This window comes from Anser cygnoides, chromosome 13 (assembly GCF_040182565.1).
Source record: "Anser cygnoides isolate HZ-2024a breed goose chromosome 13, Taihu_goose_T2T_genome, whole genome shotgun sequence".
Lineage (NCBI taxonomy): Eukaryota > Metazoa > Chordata > Aves > Anseriformes > Anatidae > Anser > Anser cygnoides.
This window is the reverse complement of record NC_089885.1, coordinates 19,584,292-19,606,937: the sequence shown is the minus strand read 5'-3', so window position 1 is coordinate 19,606,937 and position 22,646 is coordinate 19,584,292. Positions and strand designations below refer to the sequence as shown.

At 40.3% G+C, this 22,646-nt stretch overlaps 1 long non-coding RNA gene across 7 annotated transcripts in view; it reads right to left on the bottom strand.

The window, feature by feature from the left end:
• LOC106042989 (uncharacterized) overlaps nucleotides 1-22,646 on the bottom strand; it is a 119,662-nt gene that overhangs the window by 66,407 nt on the left and 30,609 nt on the right. For 6 of the 7 annotated variants that reach the window (XR_010834722.1, XR_010834719.1, XR_010834721.1 and 3 more), the window contains one exon: nucleotides 1,668-1,743. The exons of the other annotated variant lie outside the window; for it this stretch is intronic. This is a non-coding gene — a long non-coding RNA (uncharacterized lncRNA). The remainder of the gene's footprint in view (nucleotides 1-1,667; nucleotides 1,744-22,646) is intronic. 7 annotated transcript variants of the gene reach the window in all.

The following is a 22,646-nucleotide window of genomic DNA, read 5'->3' as shown; positions in this document are numbered from 1 at the left end:
GTAACAAACACTGGCTTCTTTTAACTACCCTAATGCCATGTAGAGGAAATATTCCACTCATTTCATAAATGACAGCAATTACCTGTTTTGTGTGGTCAGACCTAGAAACCCCTGGATAAAATAAGAGGTCTGCAAGGATGGGTGCTGCCTAAACACAGAGTAATACAGAGCTGCTTTTCTCAGAGTTCACAGGAAACATAGAAAAGTATAGAAGTACAGTTCTCATTTTACACATGGAGAACTGAGACAAGGAGAGATGCAGGGTTCATGCTCAAACAGATCAACAGATGTTTAATGTCACTGATGATGTTAAGGAAATCAGAAGTGGATTTTTAAGTGAAGCAGAAGTATAATAGTCCTGTAGATTATCTATGGAGGCTTTGCACCAAACACTTGACTTCTTTTTTAAAACAATTTAGATTAAATCTTCGTAACACCAGCTTTTTGGTAAGATGTAAGTAGCTCTGCATCTGCAAGACTCATATTTGCTACTGAGAGATGCCAGTTGCATCTAGGGCATTTAATCCCACACTGTCCCAAGTTAGAGGGCTCTATCCCTGCTCCCACTGCCATCACCCATCTGGCACTAGCCACCTCCCCATCCTTCAAATGTTTACTACTGCAGATACATACCCCATCTCTGTTTCCACCATCTGTAACAGTTCTTCAGTATCTAAGGTCTTCAAGAACTTCTTTTCTTTTTTTAAAAAATACTAGGTTAAAATACGCAGCATCCTCCACTGCAGCCTCCACCCTCCTTTCTTAGACTCCTTGTATTTATATTGCAGTTGTCTTATTAAAATCTGTAAAGCCTTTGGGACAGTCTTTGAGTAGCATTTCGCATATACAGTTGCATCACTCCCCATATAATTTCTTATTTTTATTCAAAGTATATATTTGGTGGGTTATTTTATTTATTTTTTTCTAACTCATCTTAAGCATTACCTCCATTTCCACATGCTTCATTTTACTGCAGTGCTGACTGCAGTATTCCAGATTCAGTGGCTTACTCCAAGTTCTGTCTATAACAGCAGGCCAAAATGGATCGTAAACTTTATGTCTGATTCCACTCTTAGGTAACATTTGTGGTTTTTTAAATTTTCATTCCTACTTAGCACTGCAAGTGCATTACTTTTTAATGTATCCGATCAAGTATGCTGGGATCTGGGAGATAATTTCAAGAACTTGATGTAATTGTAAGATTATGTACGTACTGCACACACTGTCATCGTGTATGGCTGCTGTGAGGCAGACCTTGAGAAGAGCTGAGCATACTGAGACCCTTTCATACTTTAAGGCTGCCAGCACACACACTATATGCACAACGTGCTTTCAGAATGTTTTAAAGCCTGTATTTTCGTTGTGTGTTTTTTTTCCCATATTTTATTCTCATTTTTGTTGTTCTTGCAGTGACCTCACCTGGAGCAATGAGGCTGCAAGCCCTCCATAGCTCTTCACAGAAAGAGCAATTGTTTTATGCTCCATATGTTTCCCAGGCTGTGAAACAGCGTAAAAGTACACATGAGGAGCCTCATACTATTTTTCTTCCTGCTGTGTGCAATCAAGCCAGAAAGTATCCCTTACTCAGAAAGATCCTGCAAGCTACCTCGGCATACCTGACCTGCCAGCAGTAATACAGCACGAGGATATTGCCCCCGCTCACTCACGTTGCTGGTGCAGCGCGGGCTCTCCTCCTGCTGAGCTCCTCCAGCAGGTCTGCACTGCTGCCTGTCTGTACAATGCCTGGGTTGAAAGAAAAATCCTGAATGTGAATGAAACACAAACCTTCGCCACCGAGATGCATGAATTATTTTTAAAGAACTTTACATCATTCTGCGTGTTGCAGAAGTGACCCCATATATCTGGAAAGTCTGAAACAGAAAAAGATTTAACACAGCTAAGGAATAATCATGGGAAAGTGCTTCATATTCAGCCAAATATGAAGTAAGGCAGTTTATTTTCTTCAAAGAAAGCTGAGGGTACCTTCGTTACATTCAACTACATTATATAGAGCTTTACTGGAAAAGGAATAAAAAGTACAAGGGTAAAACAAACAGCATTACTGCAATGCTCAGTGGGATGAAACTCCTTCCTTGCACGGTGGGTGCGATTACAGAATTACTCCAATAACGAAGGAGGGAAGGAAGGAGAAAGGGAAGGAGGGATTTCATGAGCACCTCAGTCAGACTCAGTGAGACAGCGATGCAAACCCAGGATACTGCAGCAGACACATTTTGGAAATTTGCCCCAAAGTCGACGTGCCCTACCTCATTGTCAGAGCTCAGGTCTGAACTCTCTCTCTATTTCCCTATTTCATATTTACTTCTAACCAGAAAAGTACATTATTTCATAAGTGCAAAGTCTTATATAATGTTGCTTTTCTCTAAGTATCAACAAATTGTTTCTGTACCTTCCCAGATCATTTCAAACTGTTTACTTCACTCTACTTTTAGCCATATTTTCATTTGCAACTGTATATTCTTCAGAAGTTTGATGTTAAGTTCTTCATGTGCCTAATTTGGTCTTAATTTGAGTCTGGGGTAAATCACTGCAACTCAGATGAAGTCAATAGGAGCACAGCGACTTACATCAGCTTTGTGTCAGTAAATACCGACAAGATTGATCTTCAACTTTTTCAGAACAAAAGATTTTTGAAGATGGATTAAACAACATAAATGCTGAGCTGTTTTCCTACGCTGCAAATGGCATAACACATGCTTTGTGTGACATCTCTGAATTATCCCTTCGTGGCAATGTTGACATTATATGGTATTGACTCATGGAAGAAGCTTAAATACCCTTTTAAGTTTTCAAGACTCTTTGACAAAGCACTATTTCATTAACAAAATGTTAATGGAATCTACAAAGCTTGAATATACAGTATAGCCTGCTGCTTTCAAGGAGCAGTATTCACTGACAGAGAGAAGTGACTGCAAGAGAGCAACATAATCCTTAAGTTTAGGCCAAGAGAAAAGGAAGCATCTTGAGCAGGATGCTCATCTGTTGAATAAGGAGACCTTAAACCCGCAGCACTCCATTGAAAAAGGGCTATCACACCTTCTGCTGGAGAAGGTCAAAATAGCACCAACAAGAGAAAATATGTAATACAAGGTAAGCCAGGAGAGACAGCAAGGTTCACATTGACTTGGAGCTAAGGCTTCTTGCTTGTGTAAAGGAGGAAGACCTAGAGAACATCACTATGCATAATGGATGCTCTGGAGTAATGTTTGGGAAAGGAGTAGTTATCTGTGCCTACAGCTGTAGTTGGCTTTTGTGTCACTTGTTGGCTCATTTATGTCACTAATAACATAAATGGCTCTCAGATAAGTACAGAGCTTTATATTTGATGGGCCTGTTGCTGAAAATAGGTCCCAATTTTCAGGTTCTTGATCCAACCCAGAGCAGGGACCTGCGGGTGAGATCTGGGCAGCCCAACTCCATGCACAAATGCTGCACCACTGCTTGGTTGAAGAGAATTGGCCGCCACTTGGTTTTCCTCAAGAAGACAAGAAATCACAGAATCACAGAATCGAAGGGGTTGGAAGGGACCTCAAACGATCATCGGGTCTAACCCCCCTGCCAAAGCAGGCTCCTTAGAGCAGGCTGCCCAGGTAGGCGTCCAGACGTGCCTTGAATATCTCCAGAGAGGGAGACTCCACAACCTCCCTAGGCAGCCTGTTCCAGTGCTCTGTCACCCTCACCGTGAAGAAATGCAACAAAACGCAACACCAAGACCTCTCCAGTGGAAGCGAGAACTCTGTATATGTACATAACTAATTTTCAATGACATCGCCACCATTTTTCTAGGAAAAACCCTGCCAGATTTTCCAGCTCAGATGTATGTTGTTGATCTCTGGGAAAACAGAAGCCTTTTTTCAGATGTGTTTTCCAGAGTCCAATAGAGAAACAGATTTTTTATAATCAGTCGCCCACAAATCAATAGGCTTATAGCTATTTATAATGCACGCTGCTCACGACAGTGACATGCTCACAACACATATTTGACATTTAACTCTGCGTAGATACCATTTGTAAGTTAGTCTTTGCATGAATGGTGACAGAGCTTTATAATGGCAAAGTTCACTCACACTGAAAAGCCAACTTCCTAAAGCCAAGTTTTTCTGCTCTTTTCTGTATCCGGTATTTCTTCAAGTAATAAGTTATTATGAACCAAAGAGATGGGAATGGAGGAGCAGGGAAATACTAAACCTCTGTACCCTTGCTTGCTTTCTGCATCTGGCAGCATTTGGTGTGCCACCAGCCTTCACATTTCGTCCTGACCATTCCATTTTGTTTTTCACATGGACTTGCATAAAGTAACAAGGTGAGGAAAATCGTGCAAAAAAAATCTAATGAGAAAATCAGTGCATAAACACAAAACATGACTGGGGCACTCAAGGGCCACCTTGCTACCTGAAACTGATTCTTTTCTTTTTCATTGATTATATTTCAAATTGACAAAATCCCCTAAGGATGTTCCACAGCAGTAAAGATAAAGATAAGAGTGCTTGGGAAGAGGGGAAGGTCTCTGAAATGCATTTATAGGCATCCATGCAACAAGTAAAATAAATTTTAAATAAGGAAGGTGTACAGCTGCATATACTAATAATGGAAGCAATCAAAAATGGCAAAGCTTTGAAACACGTCTGTGCTTGGGTACTTATGACTGGATTAAAGGGGAAGTAAGTCATGTGTTGAGAGAGAAGTCAGGGACCTCACGGGAGCCTGCTCCATGCCTGCCAACACCGATGCTATCGGCAGCATCACTGCCAGTGCTGGTGGAATCGGGAGTGAGGATTACAGAAGAGGGGAGACCCTCAGCTGATGTATTTGACGGAAAGACAAAGGGCTTATTCTCTGGCTGAAAACAGGCCCTTTGGTGCGATATAAAAGCTTCATACACGTTTACTCAATTTATCGTTGCCTGAAGAGGCGTACAACAACACACAATTCATCTTACCAAATACCTTGCTTGCATTCACAGGGAGCAGAGGAAGGCTGCACCGCCTGGAGGGTGCTTGGCTGCACTGCACTGACCTAAAGGAGAGCTGCAAATCCTGTCTCATGGGATTTGTTCAAGCACAAGGAAATTCCAACTTTCAGTTCATCACCACCAAAACACAAGAGAAATTTGCCCACAGCACAGGCACTTCAGTCTGTCCTGCAAACATGGCTGTTAGAGAGCAATCCATCAGCTAGGAGAGTTTCCTCAAGATTTCAGTGCGACTACATTAAAAATAAAAGATTGACGCTCTTCAAGAATAAGCAAAGTCCTGAATGGTTGCTACGGTAATGATGGGCATGCCAGAATCAGTGGAGTTTAATCTCTGTACAAAATGAATACAGGGCATGAGCAGAGGGTCCAGGTGTGCTTTCAGGGCTCAGTATTCCTACTCGTATGGAAATGCAATAAGCTAATAAAAGAGAAAGAAAGATCACACAAAACTTCCCTCAAAGATTTCGTGGACAATATCATAGCTTTTTGCATATAACAATGTAAAGGACATGTGGAACAGTCAAAATTCAGGGGAATTGTAGAAAGAGTTTTTGATCTTGACTGCGAAGTATTGCTCTCAGTCAAGAACGCTGAACTTTGTGATCTTGCTGGGGCTGTACATTTTCCACATGAATTAACAGAAGTCCATTGAGCTGCAGGACCAAGCAGGATGTATACTGGCTGAAGATCTGCCCCATGATGTTCACATCCCATTGCCAGGAAAGCATCTCCCACCCTCCAGATAGCATTGGTCAAACGCCGTTGTGAATAACCACTTTATAATGCGAGACACTTACTATGCAGTGGGTCACTGGTAGCAGAGTTGAAAAAGGGACATTCAGATCTACAATCACAAGCTTCTATAGTCAGTACTGAAAAAATTAGCTCTGTCTCAAAGGCTCTTGTAGACCTAGAAGGACTGGCATGACCTAGCAGTCAAAGTACAGATTGCTGCGGTAGGTTAGAAAGGGTTAGGGAAAACCAAGAACATTAAGGTCTTGCAAATTGGTCTATGTATCACACAAAAGTTTCTCCTCTTTCATCATACTCAAGAGAAACATAGACTGTATTTGTCACATATTTAAAAATAATAATAATAATGAAAATCGCAGATATGTTCTGTTAAGGCCATAAATAGAAACAGCCAGGACTGGCAAAACAGACTGACCGCGATTTTCCATTCTCCTGCTTTTGAGCAGGACCTACAATATCCCAGAGACACAAAGACAGCTGGAAGGCAAGAAGTTTATCAGAATGGGCACCTCTTTTAAAATTCCACCTCAGCCCCCATACAGTTTTGTAGATTTCCAGTACTCTGACAACTCAATACAGTTACAGCCATATTTTTCTTCAGCTGCCACTTTTAACCACAAGTGTGACTGTAAATTAAAAAAAAACTTTTTTTGTTTTAATTTCTTCAACTACATCTGCAATTGCATTAACATAAAACTCGCTACATGCAACAGGCATGGGATGCTAGGAATTTTTTTTCTCATTGATGGGAAGGCAGTGAGCAGCAGCACACGCACCCAGCTGCCTTGCTGGGCCGTGCTTACACTAGCACCAGGCACCTCTCTCACCAGCTGTTCTTGAATGAGGGCACTCATTACTCCAGAAGAAAAACACCTGTGTAGTATCGGGCCGCTGATTTTTTTGAGGTAAGAGAGTATTTACTATCTCTGCAATACAATTACATGAACTAGCCTTTTTTTTTTTTTTTTTTTTTATCTCTGGATAGGTCTTTAAGTGAAAAGATTAAAGAACCAAGAAAAGTTACACAAAAAGTGATAAAACCAACACAGAGACCTTCCAATCATAAATACTTGTCACTCTTAGCATAATGCACAACCTTCAATATACTGTTATGTTTCCAGCACATTTAAGCACCCTATAGAAATTACTTTATGCAGCTATTATTCCTGAAGAACTTCAGATGAGTTTAGATCCATCATCATTCATCATGTCAGCAACTCTGTGGATAGTTACACACACTTTGTCTGCTCAGTTTTATCAAATAACTCGCCCTAGGTTCTATTAATTTTGCAGAAATTAATAGAAATTGCAAAAATTACAGTGCTCTTTGCTTATTTATGTATTATATCCTAACTTGGATACATTTTCCCTGAAAACCAAGCAGTGCCTTAGGCCTGCTGGTGCTGGTTCTTCCATAAGAAGGGCATCCCATGTCCTGCATTGCTGTCTGTAACTTGTATTTCTCTGTTGTTTCTATTCGCTAAGATTAGTGTTTAAACTCAAGGAGAAACATCTTTTTGTTGTTGTTGTTGATAACTGCATTCCCAAGGGCAAACAATTGATTTGTATGGTAGGTCTTTCTCCTTTTGGATGTTCAGTAGCTTGGGTTGACTTCAATCCTTTTACTCTTCAAACAACTTTACATCTGTGGGATTAGTAAGCAGCCCTTCTTAAGCAAGGATAGAGAAATATTACGAAAATCTGAACTTCTCTTGTCACAAGAGAGGAGGAGAGAAAACGGGTGGCCAGCATATTATCACCATGCAGTGTGGGATTTTGCTCCCTTTCCTAAAAAATCACAATTTTTTCCCTTTGTTAATATCATAAAATTTTAGGAAGAGACAACAGAATTGGCGGTTACAGGAAGTGCTGCATTAGATTAAATTCACTCACCAGCACACCATCCAAGCCTAATCTGTAGGGTTGTTGGTTGAATGGAAAATATGATATTCACAGGAATTCCATTCCAAAACTTCTCCTGAAGCCAGGCAGAGAAAATTTCAGAGTTTTGAGGGTGATGTGGCACCTCGACAAAGCTTTAAGTAACTGTCACCACGGACTTGATAGCTTTGTGCAGACAAACTGATATACTACAGGAACAGGCAGGGAGTTAAGGTCTCAAAGGTCACATTAGAGCTAGCGTACATGAGGTTTGTGAGAGGAACAGGCAAAAATTTTTGAGGAAGGATGAAGCCATGGGACATTTGACACCAGCCAAAGGCTTTCTGACAGCAGTCAGCAACCACACCCCAGCACGTGTGCATGTATGCAGCACAGCTAGAAACTGCACAGGAATCCCCAAAATGGCTGCAGACGTATTCCTCTTCTCAACCTGGGAGAAGTGACTTTATCAAGGCGATAGCAGGACTCCCCTGAGGGTGCATTACGACCTCTTCACATCATCAAGACAGGCAGCACTAATTAAGCACTATCCACAACAGCTTTCCAAAATGCCCTCCCTTCCCATAAATTATGTTGTGTACAATTTCTATGTTTGTATACATGAAGGTATACAAAGAATCATCTTTAATGGCATACAGGAATCACATTTTAAGTATATGCAAGCACATATGTATATGTTAAATCTACATGATATTAATTTTCGTAACTTCAGTGGAAATCTCCCCACCTTATTGTCAAAGCAGCGGTCATTAATTTAACAGTTCTACTGCAAATAAGAGAAAGGAGAGAAAACATTTACTACACGTATATTCAAAATATTGTCTGTTACCTCTAGAATGTTATTTTATTAGATAACATACGGCACCTCTTTCCACTTCACTGACTTTCTGCTCTGTAGAAGTGCAGTAAGGCACAGTGTAATGCAGGCTGAGCCCTGGTGAAGGGAGGAAAGGCCCGGCTCACACCCAGACCCCTGCCTGTACAGCACAGAGGTCCCGAGAGCAGGCACAACCATAGCATCGGTCCTGCCAGCTTTTGCTCCAGAGGGATGGACTAACACAACCCTGACCCCACATCTCCAGCTTACATGGTGGCTACAGGGCAAGGTCAAAGCACGACACGAAACACCACGTTGCTCTCTCAGACCTCCTTCTTCCTCTCCATCACCACTCCCAAATGTCAGAGACTTGCACTGTTCAAGCTACAAACGAACACACGGGCTGTCCCCCAGCTTGTCTCCCCGTCCCCAGGCACACACCGATGGGGGGGACGCCACGGTGGGGGATGTCCTGCAGGGCAGCCCTGGCTGTCCCTGCCGCGTCCCGGTGGCTGCTCTCCTGTTCGAACACGTCCATTTGGAGCACCCACTGACTTGCAGTACCCCAGGGCCACGGAGATGTTCGTGACAGACAGCCAAGGACTCAGACTCGCTGTGTGGATTCAGTGTTGGAGGCTGTGACTGTCAGGGCACACCATGGGCCTGGGACACGGGTGGGAACCTGCATGCTTGGAGGGACGGGGGAGGCTGCGCAGGAGCCAGCCATAAAGAACTGCTGTGATGGTGCCCAGCGTACTAAAATATCCAACCCATTTAATGAGGCTTTCAGTAAAATAATTCCTTTGAAGTCCCTCAGACCATGACAGCAATTAACTGAAGACCCATCTTCACTTGTGTTGTTTTACCTACTCTCACTCGAGATCAACACCACCACTGATAGTGCAAATTATTTCCCTGCATAAACAGTAAGGGAATGTGTGTCACATACTGCGGCTACAGTGAGCTCGCAGAATGACCCGATCACAATTACAGCCACAACGTTCAGCTTCTTCAAGGAGCCTGGGCTCATCCTGATTTTTTTTAATAGCCTCCATTTTGCAGCTGTAAGACTGTAAGGCAATCCGTTGCCACTGCTGGCAGCATTCGGATATGTAACCTAGCGCACCTACAGATGGGGTGGGTAAGGACTGCATCACAGGAGAGCAATGTACAGGAATGTAATCATGAACTGTGGCTCCTCTTAATAAAACTGTTTCCAAGCACATCTTACTTCCATGACATACACCATATATTCACCTTTGACCAAACTTATGCAACGCATATTATTCATATTGAAAAATATTCATAACAATGCACAGAGAAAAGCAAGTATGATATCAGGTGGAATATAAGCAAATATAATTTTTAAAAGCCAAGAAGTCTAACTGGAATAAGAGCTTCTCCACACTGAGAGAAACAAGAAATGAAGGAGACGGTAAGCAACAGATAGGCAACAAGAGAGTGTTAGTCTAAAAATGCCCTTGGAAGAAACTTTTTCAAGGTTTTCTGTTTGTTTTATTTCTGTTTCTGTTTTTTTATTTGTTTTGGTTTTTGTTTTTAAAGTGAGCAAGAATGAGGATAAAAGGGAACTAATTCCACACTAAAGGGCCTCCTACAGACCAAGCACGATGGCCTGCTGACTCCAGGCACAATGCTGTAACCTTTGCAAGAGTGGAGGCATGCGAGCGCGCACATCCAGTTGAACAAGGTTCAAGACAATCATTTCATATGTAGGCAGACTGCGAATTTCTTTAAAACACCATAGCATAGATAAAAAAAATCCTGGCTCAGCAGCAGGGGGGGCCGCTGCAGCCTCATGGAGGGGAGAAAGGGGATCTCGAAACAACCCTCACCCAGGGCAACACAGATGTCACAGGGAAAACAAAAGTGTATCCTAATCGTTCTCCCTACATCACCTGCATCCTATACATTAGTCTCTTGGCTAAGACTGCATCTCCAAAGCCCTGAGGGCACAGCAATTCACCACTCAGAAGTAAAATAAAATAAAATAAAATTAGTCAAGATCTGGAAATTTCTGTTCTGTGAGAAATTCCTTTATTTTGACAAGTCCCTTTGTGCAGAAAGGAAATGAAATCTTAAAAGATTCCTGTAAAACTGAAGTTATGAGGACATTTTATGAAAAAGTTACATTTTAATAATATGCAGTTGTTGTAGTCTGTGACTGTTAAAATGATCCAAGTGTAACAAAACATAAACCAAAGCATACAGTAAAAGTGAGAACAGCACCACAAATACAAAACGGAAGCCTGAACAGATTAAAACATTTCAGCATCATTAAAATGAAACATATCAACATTATACCAACACAGATGAAAGTCAGATGAGTCACTGGAACATATTTTGTCTCAAAACTGAACGATCAACAAAATTCCTATAGAAAATTTCATTTTTATTCAAACTGCATTTTGGATTCAGAGCTGTTTGAACATGTTTTGACTGCCTATACTCCAGAATATCGCTGCCATTGCGACCTCCTCTGCCAAGGTGATACAGGCAAACGGAACAGTGTTACTCCTTACGGAAGAAAAACCTAAGACCTGTATTTTCTACAAAATTGGTGTTCTTGGCTTTTTTCTCAGCAAAGATGTTTTAAGGAGAGGTAAAGCAAAGCTATTGTTACCGAGACCTTCTTACTGTAAGAAAACATACTACAGTGCATTTACTGATACGCTATGAAATACCATAAATCATTCTGACAACATGATACTTGTCAAAATAAAGGCATAAAGTATGTTTTGAAATAAAATATCTTCAATCTTATTTATTTGTTTGCTTACTCATGCCATTTGGCTTTTCTCAATGGGTTTCCCACTCATTAGGGTGAATTAGTCAGATTCTGTTGGAAATACCTAACCATGTGCATATTCACAGACTTACACACACTGAATATCTGCATATAGCTCTGTACAGTCATTCAACAGAACTAAAAATAAAGCTTTCAGAGGACACTTCAGTTTTCCTGCAATATTTTTCTCTTTTCCAGTATTTTTCCCTTCCCCCCCACCAAATATTTCACTAATGCTCAATGGTGGCATGGTTTAAGGGAGTCCTGCATGGAAAGCTCCTTCAGCTGCTTAGCCCAACAGCATAAATTTGATCTTGTAATTAGTATTCAGCTCAGCATCTTGGATAGAAACCAATGTTACAGCCAAGAGGTGGTTTAAATCACATAAATCATAGATCAATGACAGAACTCTAAGCACTGGATAGATTACAAAAGTAAGCTTTAGTTAAAAATAGATTAACCATTTCCCTGCAGGAATTCCTTCAAAAAAGACCTGAATATAAAACAAATAAAATTAAATCTGATAATTTTTTTCTAATGTATGCATATACTAGATGAATTGTTCTTTCCCTTGACAGTTACACACTGATTAAAGAAATGTGTTAACATGCTATTTCAATGGAAAATATTGTAAGTTGTGGAGACTTTAATTTTTTTAATGAGCCTTTAATAGCCAGAAAGAACATAACAGAAATGTTGTGTACAGCTAGGTTTATAGCAAATGTCACAGTAACTAACAGATACTTCTTTAGTTGCTGTTTTTATAAAAAGGGTAAAAATCATTCCTAAGCCAAGAAAAATGTTTTTGAGAAGTGTTTTTAAAGTATTTTATGTTTTAAATTTTAGCTAATGAAGTGCCCAGTTCTAAGTAGTATCACAAGCCATCTGCTACCCTGATTTAAGCACCCATGGGAGTACTCAGCATCCCAAAGGATTGCACCCAAGATCACCAAATTATTACAAGTTCAGGGGGACAGAAGATAAGGGGTTGAATCTCTTCCCGCGACTAAGGAAGGAATTAAGTGCCAGATCCAGGAATCAAATTCTCAGTTGGTGTAAACCAGCATTATACCAAATGGGGGCATGCCAATCAATGTACAGAATACAAATCTAAAGTATTTTCTAGCTCCTATGTATTTTACTGTGTTTTCCTAACGGGAAGTCAGGCGTTATGGTACTATTCAAAAGCCAAAAAAAAAAAAAAAAAGAATTTTTCACCGTATCAAGGAGAATTTGCATGTCTATTTTGTTAGTCGCAGAATTGAAACTGAAAAATGTATTAGCAGCACCTCAGCCATTCCTCAGGATGGAGAATTGAACAATTCCAAGGCACCGCGGCTGGAATAATGTACTTGAATTCTTCACATTGACTGGCAGGCACACCGAAGGAAGAGAGCCCTTTTAAACACACACACACACACACGCTCACAATTTGAGGCAGTTCAAGCAACATCAAACAGATGAAAGCAGCCTGAACATCAGGCCTCCAATCCTGCCACCTCACATGCTTTTTTATACTATTTAAATGCAGCTCAACATTAGTTAGAAAATGATCAAACAAACAGAGAAACTCAAAACTTCCCAAACCTGGATAAACAGATTTTGATCAGATGGCAAACTGGAGTTCACCCCAATAAAAAAAATGGCACAATTTTTGAACTGTTAAATAACTGTTATAGCCATGATATAATCAACACACACTTCCTAAACACCAATACCTGATTCTGGTTTTTACTTCCCATGAATCACAAAAACATGAATATAATTGTTAGACATATCTAGAATTTTTAAAATAAATAATAGCACTTCCATATGCCTTTTATTTGTTTTCAAATACTCCAGATCCAACAAGAATAATGTTTTTAAACTTTTAGTGCTTTATGGAAATTAGGACTTTCAATTTCCACTGACTTGTTTCACTATAAGAAGAAATAAAAAAGCAAGCTGCTTGATGGCTATTTGAAGAACAACATTCAAAACTGGCACCCTGTGTGATAGAAGACTGCAATATATGCAATCAAGAGATAGATTCAAACAATAATAACTAGCGCAGGCTCCAGGGCATAGCAGAATGTGTCATTTACTACAGACCTGATCCTTTAAACATCAGTCCTGTGAGTAGCCCGGTGAAAAATGGATGGGACTGCTCACATAAGTATAGACTACTCATACAAGGAAGTTTTCCAAGGCTCTGCATTTTCTAAGGGGCTGAAAAATGCATATCAAGTTTAGTAAAAACTAAAAAAAAAAAAATCTCTATAATAAGCCAAATTGTCAGTGAGATGTCAGGGTTAATTTTTAAAGGCACATTTCCCTCAAGCAACAATTCTCTTTAATTATTTCAATGTGAAACACATTATCAGACATGTTTGTTCCTTGTTCTCAGCTCTCAGTGACTGACACAAGATACACACAAGATGTTAGGTCTTCTCCACTGATGCTCACACGCACGTAGGTGCTGAGCCCCTCAGCTCCCGCTGGCTCCAACGCCTGTGCTGCGCCTACAGCCTCCCATACCGAGCTTTTGGGGTTAGCACTTCATAGTCATGACACCAAAACACAGAAGGATGAGCCTGAGAAAGAGCTGCAGGCCTTCAGAGAAGGGCCCTTGATGCGTTAAGAGGCACCCAGCACAACGCAGAGCCCACAGGCCTGTTGGTTTGAGGAGGACCAGGTAACCCGGGCCGGCACGCTGAGGCCATAACACATGTTAACAGCCTTCCAGCATATTTGCATGGGAATTCCTCCAGATTTTTCTTCTTTGAAGTTTAATAGTCATGTTGAATAAATAACACAGATGGGGAAAGTCCAATGAGCATGCTGCTAGCACACCGCTGTGCATGGATGGAGCTACTGCTGCACAGTCACGAGAGCCCTCTCCTCATGAGTTTATGAGAAGTACTTTTTATGTTCCTCCAAATGGACACTGTTCAGAGACCCAAAATCATCAGAGACCCAGACATCAGCTCAAACATACAAGTGACAGTAGGAAAAGTCCTACAGTGGTTTCAAATATAGTTATGTAGGAGAAACTTTAACGTCATGGATCACTTCAGTTGCAGCAGTTTGGTCATGTATTTCAGATGGTAAGGGTGGGCTTTCCATTTTCTAGCTTGAAAATAGAAACTAACTAATCTCAAACTTGAGAGAAATGTATTTAAAGTTATTAAATATGCTATAACCCACACCAATCTATTCAAAACTCATTTTGGTACAAGCAAAGTCTAAGCCTTTTCTTGAGGGTGAGGGAGGACTTGAAGGAAACGAGCTTTGGACCAACCCTACCAGATCGGCTGTAATCTAATGGTCTTTTTTATACCACCTACAGTAAAACTCACTATATAGCTAGTCATAAGATTAAAAGCTTTTCAAGTTGCTATCTTGGGAAATTTCTTTCAAGGAAATTACTACAAAGCCTTGTTTTAGTGTGTTCCCCTACTGTGCATCCTACTGTGTTTTTTTAATAAGGAAAGCTATCCATCCATAGAGGTGTATCCTGTTCTCCATGCTTGAGTGTCTAACAGCAGGCACATACAGTAGACACTCTGATGTTTTGCCTCTTTAATTTTCACTCCATAATGCTGGTGCCTGGTTTTCCTGACTGCACCTTCAGAGCAGTTTAATTATGGGCATGCACAGAATTTTGAGAGGAGATTTTCAGCAACAAAATTCAGATGTTATGAACATGCATAATACATAAAGATGTTCAGAAATTTTTACCATAAAATCCTACTATACAGTTAGCATGGGATGGAAGGTGTGGTAATATTGCCAAGAGAAAACATGCAAATACTTCGTGACTGAAACAGAGGAGGGTAGGTAAAGAGATGCTTCGTTTTAGTTTTGAAAAAGACAACTGCATGCTAAATACAAAAGTACAACAGATACACCACCAGGCTTTCAAGTAAACAGGACACAGTCATAGGTTTCCACACTCAAGCTCCTAACAAAATGAAAATAGCTTATGACACTGAATTTATTAGCCCAAGGATTTTACCACTGATTTTGATGAAATTTTTAAAACAAGTCAAGCAGCTCTGCAATAAAAGGTTACCGTGCCACTCAAATACCAGGCTTGAAACGTCTTTTTATAATAATGGGCCAGGTACCGGGTTATAAATGAGCACTGCTCCATTGACTTCAGACGGGGTATGAAAATTGATTCAATGGAGCACCATCAGTTCTCACCAGCTGAGTATCTGTCCCTGTAATCACAACTAAAAAGATTTTCTTAGTCAATTAAAGGCTTGAAGCCTTTACTCACTCACACAAAATCCCTGCTGAAGTCAGTACTAACAATGCATTCATTTAAATCTTAACAAACTGCAGTACATGCACTGCCTGGCGACACTGTTAGTGTTATATATTGAAATACGCGCTGCCGCGATCCTAAGGCATTGAGGGAGCAGTACGTACAGTTCCATATTGTCTCACGTGGTCCAGAATAATACCTGACTATCCTCCAATTCTGACGCGTTTCTTTAGTAACTGACAAAAAAATTAGCACATTCATTATTTTTGCTAACAGGAGTATGAGCTATATGAAGAAAACATGTACCTATGCTGACAGAATGGGAGTACTTTAATTTCCAAATTACACACATAAATAAATCAAGTCATATAACCTGATAAATGAAAGATTATGAAAATAGTAATATCCTGCAAAATCTTGAAAGGCATCATAATTCCTCAAACAATTATCTTCTGTCATATTTGTGAGTAGCCCGTGTAGTTCAAGAACAGAAAATACAAATGTGCTCCTTTAAAATTCATGAAACCACTCATTCTGTCATAAAAGCAGGCATCTTTCATGGCTACTTATTTCACACAGTCTCATAACTAATACTGACAGATACTTGGAATGCAAAAAAATGAGCACTGGACAAAGAACATGAGCTGCTCAATTCTTACATTTTAATGATGGAAATAGAAAATAAAACCATATATTATATACAGTTAAAGAATTTCTGGTATAATTAAATTAAAATTTGTAGATAAAAATGAGATTGTACAAAGACTGGTGGTATACTGCTACGAGGATTGGGCTGTGCTGCATCCATGACAACAGGATGGAAGGTTGCTTTTAATACTATTATCTTACATACCCACAGCTGAATGCTAATGCAGCTATACTGAGGAAATCAAGTTTCAGATCTGTATCCACTGAACTTACATCCACTAGGCAGGGAGTTTAAAAGCCAGGCTAGCATACAAAGACTAATATTATAGCTCTGTCAACTCCCCAAAGGTCAGATATTTCAAAAGGTATACACAAATATTAATTGTCAGGTAGTTCTCTATGAAGACCAGAATTGAGGAAAAAATCAGGTTCTGTGACCATAATTTTCTTCCAATTCTATTTTATAAAATGGAGGTGCAGAAGAAAACAGAGAAGATTAACTCAGATTAGTTTATGTTCTGAACACTGACACATGATGATTCTGTTTCATATAAACATTGCCTCAGAAAGGATTTTACCTGTTTCTCTCAATGAAGAAGACAGAGAGAAAACGTGTGGGAAAGCAGCTGGGCAGCCTTATTTGCCAGTGGATACCAGCAGTTCAATTGACCCGTCCTTAGTCTGACTGCGGAATTCAGATGCTGATTTCAGCCTGCCCTGTGCCTTCACAAGGAGTATGTGCAACTCACTATCCGCCCAAGCCCCTTCTACAGACATCGCCTCTAATTCTCAATTCATCTTGTTTGTGACTTGAAAATATTTTGCTATAAAATAATTTTTTAAATCAATTATTATTTTTCAAGATGGGCAGCTAGTTTGATATTTCCAAAATCAAAGAACTCCGTGAGGATCTTTGTGAGCTGTCTTGTAAAATCAATGCGTCTCTTCCTTGTTGGTGCCAACAAAATCAAAATGGTTCAGTAATTCCCCAGGCTAAGAAGCCCTCTAAAGCCTTGTTCTACCAGAAGTGATATTGTGTGACTGGCAACACTGATCCATCTTACCGAAGGTGACGATAGCCTCACAAACACTTCAGGCTCTCATCAGTGCAGAGGCAATTCTCAGGCATCCTTATGCTATCTATTTTTTCTTCTTCAACCTACTACTTTTCTGAATGGAGAGCTACAAACTATCTGAGCTACTGACCACTTTCCTACAACAGGCTGTAACCCATTGTTACCTAAATCCAAATCCAACTTACTTATAAAACATGGGCTTTAGCCTGTTATAGTCTGCACAATTCATCTTTATGTGTGGTATAAGATTGTTGCTTGCTGTCTTGTTCTTGTTCAATCTCCTGTTGTAGTCAAGCACGTGAACACTCTAGCAGGTGAAAATGATCCTTTTTTTTTCTTGAACGTGTTCATAGAGTTACTGCATGTGAAATTAATCTGAACCAAAGGAACTAAAATAAGCAAAAGATGCATTTCTGGCAAAGTCTCTATAATATAAAGTGTACTTGCAGAAGACTAAGCCAGCTATCACGGAAATGAGAATTCACAAAAAAATCACTGCAGAAGTGCAGTTCCAGAAGGTTTTGTTGTTGTTGTTGTGTTCTGCGGTGTGGTTTTTTTTTTTTTTGCTTGTATCCACAACAGGGTGCAGAGTATCCTCTCTGATCAAATACCCAGCTTCAGTTGGACAGCAAAAAGATGCTTCATTTAACAAAAAGTATGAGGCAGTAACAATGCTCACAACATTGGAAGTGTCTTCTAAGTGACAGAAAGACAAAAAGTTGTAGCATTTTATGATAGTTTAATTGAAAAAAGTATTAAGTTGTTAGTGGAAGTGTATTTAAGAAAAGCCCCACATGTGGATGTAATAAAAAATTAATCCTCAGTGCACTGGAAATCCCTAAGGATGAAGAATACATTATGAAGTTACCTACTGTCCCAGATTTTCTTGCTGCTTGCCTCTGCTGACAACAGTTGTCTTTTCATTAGAGTATTTGATATCAATTTACTCAGACACCAGGGGCAAAAAAGGATTTTACTTTCTTCATCTGAAAGACACTGATCCACAGAATTAGTACTTTGAACAGATGCCAAGGTAAAATAGTGACATGTTTTCTAAACTAATAACCGCAGGTGGCCACAGCAAATTGTCCAAAGCCTCTCAAGGCTGCCCAGGCAGCTACTGCACTCCTGAATTTCTGATGATTCTCATCTGGTCAACATCTCTAAATGTAAAGGTATCTCCTTCCAGCCAACTCTTGCTGTGGTTCATACTGCTGAACAACCCCCCTGAAGAAACATCACTGCTCCTCTTTCAGACAGTGCCCATCCTTCTGCAGCAGAGAATGCAAGCGAGTAACTGCTCTAAATTCATTTTCAGACTAAAATCTCCTAAAAGAAGTTAGCCCCCATTTAGACACATGTTAAGCATTAAATTAATTTCATGTGATGGAAGAGAAAAATCCAGAAAGGGTGTTTACAACACTTAATACAACAAAAGAATTGGCCACCTTCTGCTTCTGGTTCTGCAAGGACCTACAGTGCAAAATGGCTGCAGAAGGCTCCACCTGACCAGAAGTGCCCCAGCGGGCACAAGGCTATGGCACAGCTTGTTCCCAACTGACTTGGCACACGGTGAAACCCTTTGTCGCAGAAAGCACTGACACCCTCTCAGACCATGTGAACCTTCGCCCAGTTCCACCCACTGCGAAATATTTTCGCAGACTTTGGTTTCTTTTTCAAAACCTTTCTGCGAGCGTTGATTATGCCAAGGTTTTATCAGAGAAGCCCTTACAAGGAATGAAGGGACTGATTCTGCACATATGAGGAACCCAGACCCCGCTGCGAGCCCTGGCAGGGAGCGGCCGTGGCAGAGACGCCACAGGCCCGCTCCGGCTGCCACAGGCCACGCTCCGGCCTGCGCCCTGCATGCCCCCAGGTGAGCAATGAGCTGACTGCGATGGAAGGATTGCCTCTGGACTCACAGCAAGCAGAGGCTGTGCTCTGCTACAGCCGGAAACAACCTGCACTGGATGTTTAAAATTAGGTAGCAAGAATTTCCTCCTCAGCATCACTGCATCTTGGTGGAGCAGTATAAAATGAAGGTGGAAACCCAAGAGCACCAGACACAAAGCACCTTTTATCAGCAGGACACTGACACAGCAGTATGCAAGACACTGTGTTCGGTACATCACTGACCTACAATGATCCCTCATACACAGCAAATACCAGTCAGCATGTGGGCTTGATGAAGCTATTGATAAGGTACAAAAATAGTTATTTTTGTCAGAAGTCTTGGGGGACTGAGCTGAGACAACCGATATATTCCAACAGGAGCCACCATCACCTCACTTGAGAACAGTTTCACAGAACATTTCTTTCCAGTTCCAAAACCAGAAAGTGAAAGGAAATGCAAAAGCATCTGATTTTGCTGTTAACCCATCATTTTTTATCATATTGCTTTGATGCTCGAATGAGCTTCCTCACTCTGAAATTCCCTTCTCAGGGCAGGTGTGCTGTTAATCTGGTACAGGATGCCAAAACCAGCCTGCAAAAGTACAAGACACCAAGCAGAGCTTCCCCTCTGATCTTCGGCCACTTCATTGCTTTTACCGCAGTTTTAGCAAAGGCTGAACACAAAGCACCACTTTCTGCCCACAGGGGAAACTGCAAACGCTCATATTTAATCCCACAGCCATTTTGAAAAATGGACAAAACCCCAAAACGTTAATCCAGGATCATTCCTATGAGAGGCTTTGTCCTCACCACAAGCCCTGCTGCGGGACAGACAGACACACAGACGCACAAGGGCAGTGATAGGTCCCTGTAGTCCTGGGGGGCTCAGATGGGGGGTACGGGGCTGAACACACCCCCAGCCTCGTTATCCAAGTGCCAGTCCAGGCAGGAAAAACACACAGCAATCAAATATGTGCAGACAACACATCTGGGAGATTTCATTTCAGCCTCAGTCCTCCATTGACCGTTATGCTTGGTACTTTTTCCAGTCAATTCTGCTTTTTTGGAAAATGATACACTAAACAAGTTTAGCAACTTTTAAAAATAAACCTTTGGAGAAAGTTACTAATTCTGGGAGCCAGTCTGAATGGTTGAAATAAAAATACTCAGACCCATTTATTGCTTCCTCTATTTGAATAGTTTGGGTGTGCGGGCACATAATAGTTTGAATATTTTTATTATATGCTTTAAGAGTAGATATATGATTTGGTATGATTCATTTGTATTTACTTCAGAAAAAAATCCGAGGTCATATTGTTCATGAAAAACAATATCCTATTTTCTCTGTCCAATTTTCTACTAGTTTTCTACTTGTCAGTAGTTAATTCTGCCTTCAACTCAGGTATTCAGTTTTGATTTAAAATGGTCTCTCTCATGTTTTACTTTTCTTTTCCTTAAACAGATATTCCTGTTTTGCCAAAGACTCACCAAGAATTATTTATATTTCTACTACTAATATGGAATTTTTACAAGACAAGCAAGTTACAGGTGAGATAGTCTGCTGCTCAGGCTGACGCTGAGTACCTTTGAAAAATCCAGTCTATAAACAACATTGATATTGTTACAGCATCATAAAATCACAGTCAAGTCCTGTAAACATGGAAATGCTCAAGTTACCCATCTATCTGTGTCTGCAAAAGCAATCGCTTGTTGATGGTGGTGCCATCAGAGCTAGGGCACAGCTCAGCCTTTACAGCTGTTTCTTTTTCTTCCCCTGCATATCTGTAGGGACTCGGGTTTTGCAGTTCTAAATTAAGAGGTAAATTGAATTCAACTACAATTCAGATACATTTTTCCCATTTTTGACCAATTTTCTAATTTTAAATGATTGTCTGATGCTCTTTTCTCAGCATTGTTTGCATTGTGGAGCAGGGCTTTCCCTCCTTCATCAGCTCCATGGCAAAAATCCCATATGGCACCCATGTGGCAGCATGTGGGATCAGGCAGAAAAGTGCCACATTACCAGTAGCAATCACGGCAGTAAACAGCACAATGACACACAAAGAAATGAGTTCCAGATTTTTTTTTTCCCCAAGATGTGGAGAAAGCATACGTATAAAACATCACCTTTTTTACTGCAACTTGCAGTGGTGATGGGTTTCCAGCAATATGTTTACTTTAAGTCCCCCATTCCCCTCAGGAGGTTTAACATGGTGAGGTCTCGCATGACCTCGGCTCCCAGCCACATCACTGAAGGTACCCAACACGTGATGCTTCGTAGCATAAGATCTAAAGAGCTGGGAGAATACATTTGCTTCAGCCAAGTTACCACAGTTGAGAGCTGTTTGGGTTTAATATATACCCTTTAGGATTCTCTACATTACAGGGGGAAGGGAGCTATATAAACACACTTGGAAAAAATGCATTGCTCACATTTTTTAAAGGCTGCCTCAGGCAGTTATAAGTTACATAAAGTTGCTCCTGTTCCTGTTGCATTTATGCCAAAGTTATCTAAGGTGACTAGCACAAAACGACAACTCCAAACTCTGAAAACAAGGATTTCTAAATGGGGCCTTTTCACATACACAAAATCAGAATATAAGACAGCCCACAAACTGAGGCATGGTTTCAAAGTTTTATTGTAATTATGAAGGTTATTCTAATAACTTTTTAAAAAATATACAAAACATCTACACTCATAAACAGAGTAATTACTTGTAGATTAGCAGTCTGAAAGAAAGTATTCTTGTTTCCAATAGTTGCTTTTATGGACTTCATTTAGCCTGACACTTGTGTAAGAATGAATATTTGGCTTTACTAAGTATTTACTCCCTACACTCATGACTTCTAGAAATCCCTCAAAATACATTACATTAGAAAGAGACGATAAAATGAAAGAGATTCTGGGGGAAATTACTCGCTTTTCTGAACATTCTCCTTCCCCCACACACATTCTCTATTTCCCACACACAATTTTAAGACACTGTGATACAAGTTTTCAGGAGCTAAATCCACAGGAGAAATCCAAAAGAAAGTGTATTTTAAAATAATCAAGACAAAAATAAAAATCTCTCCTAGCTAAATACAACAGTAAAAAGTTGTCCATCCTGTGTGTCTTTCATGAGAGGGAGAGAGAAAGAGAGGAATGATTAAAAATGTACCAAGAGCCATGAATGCCATTTTACTGTCATTTCCTTTGATTAACCTTCACCTGACCTCAATCCCTAAGGCAATTTCAGTTTCTTTTTGTTCTTCCATTTAAATTCTTCAGTACATCAGGTGAGTACCTCTCTGTCACTAAAGCACATTCACAGAGAGCAGATTGTTTTTGGAGAGGATTTCATAGAAAATATTTGCTCTGGAGAATCATTTGCAAAACCTTGAAAGGGAGAGAACCAGATCACATTACTCCAAAACTGAGATTTTAGAATCCCTGTGGCTTTATGTAATGACTTTTTCTAGGTATTAGTTAAAATGTCATAAAGTGATCGGACCACACCAGT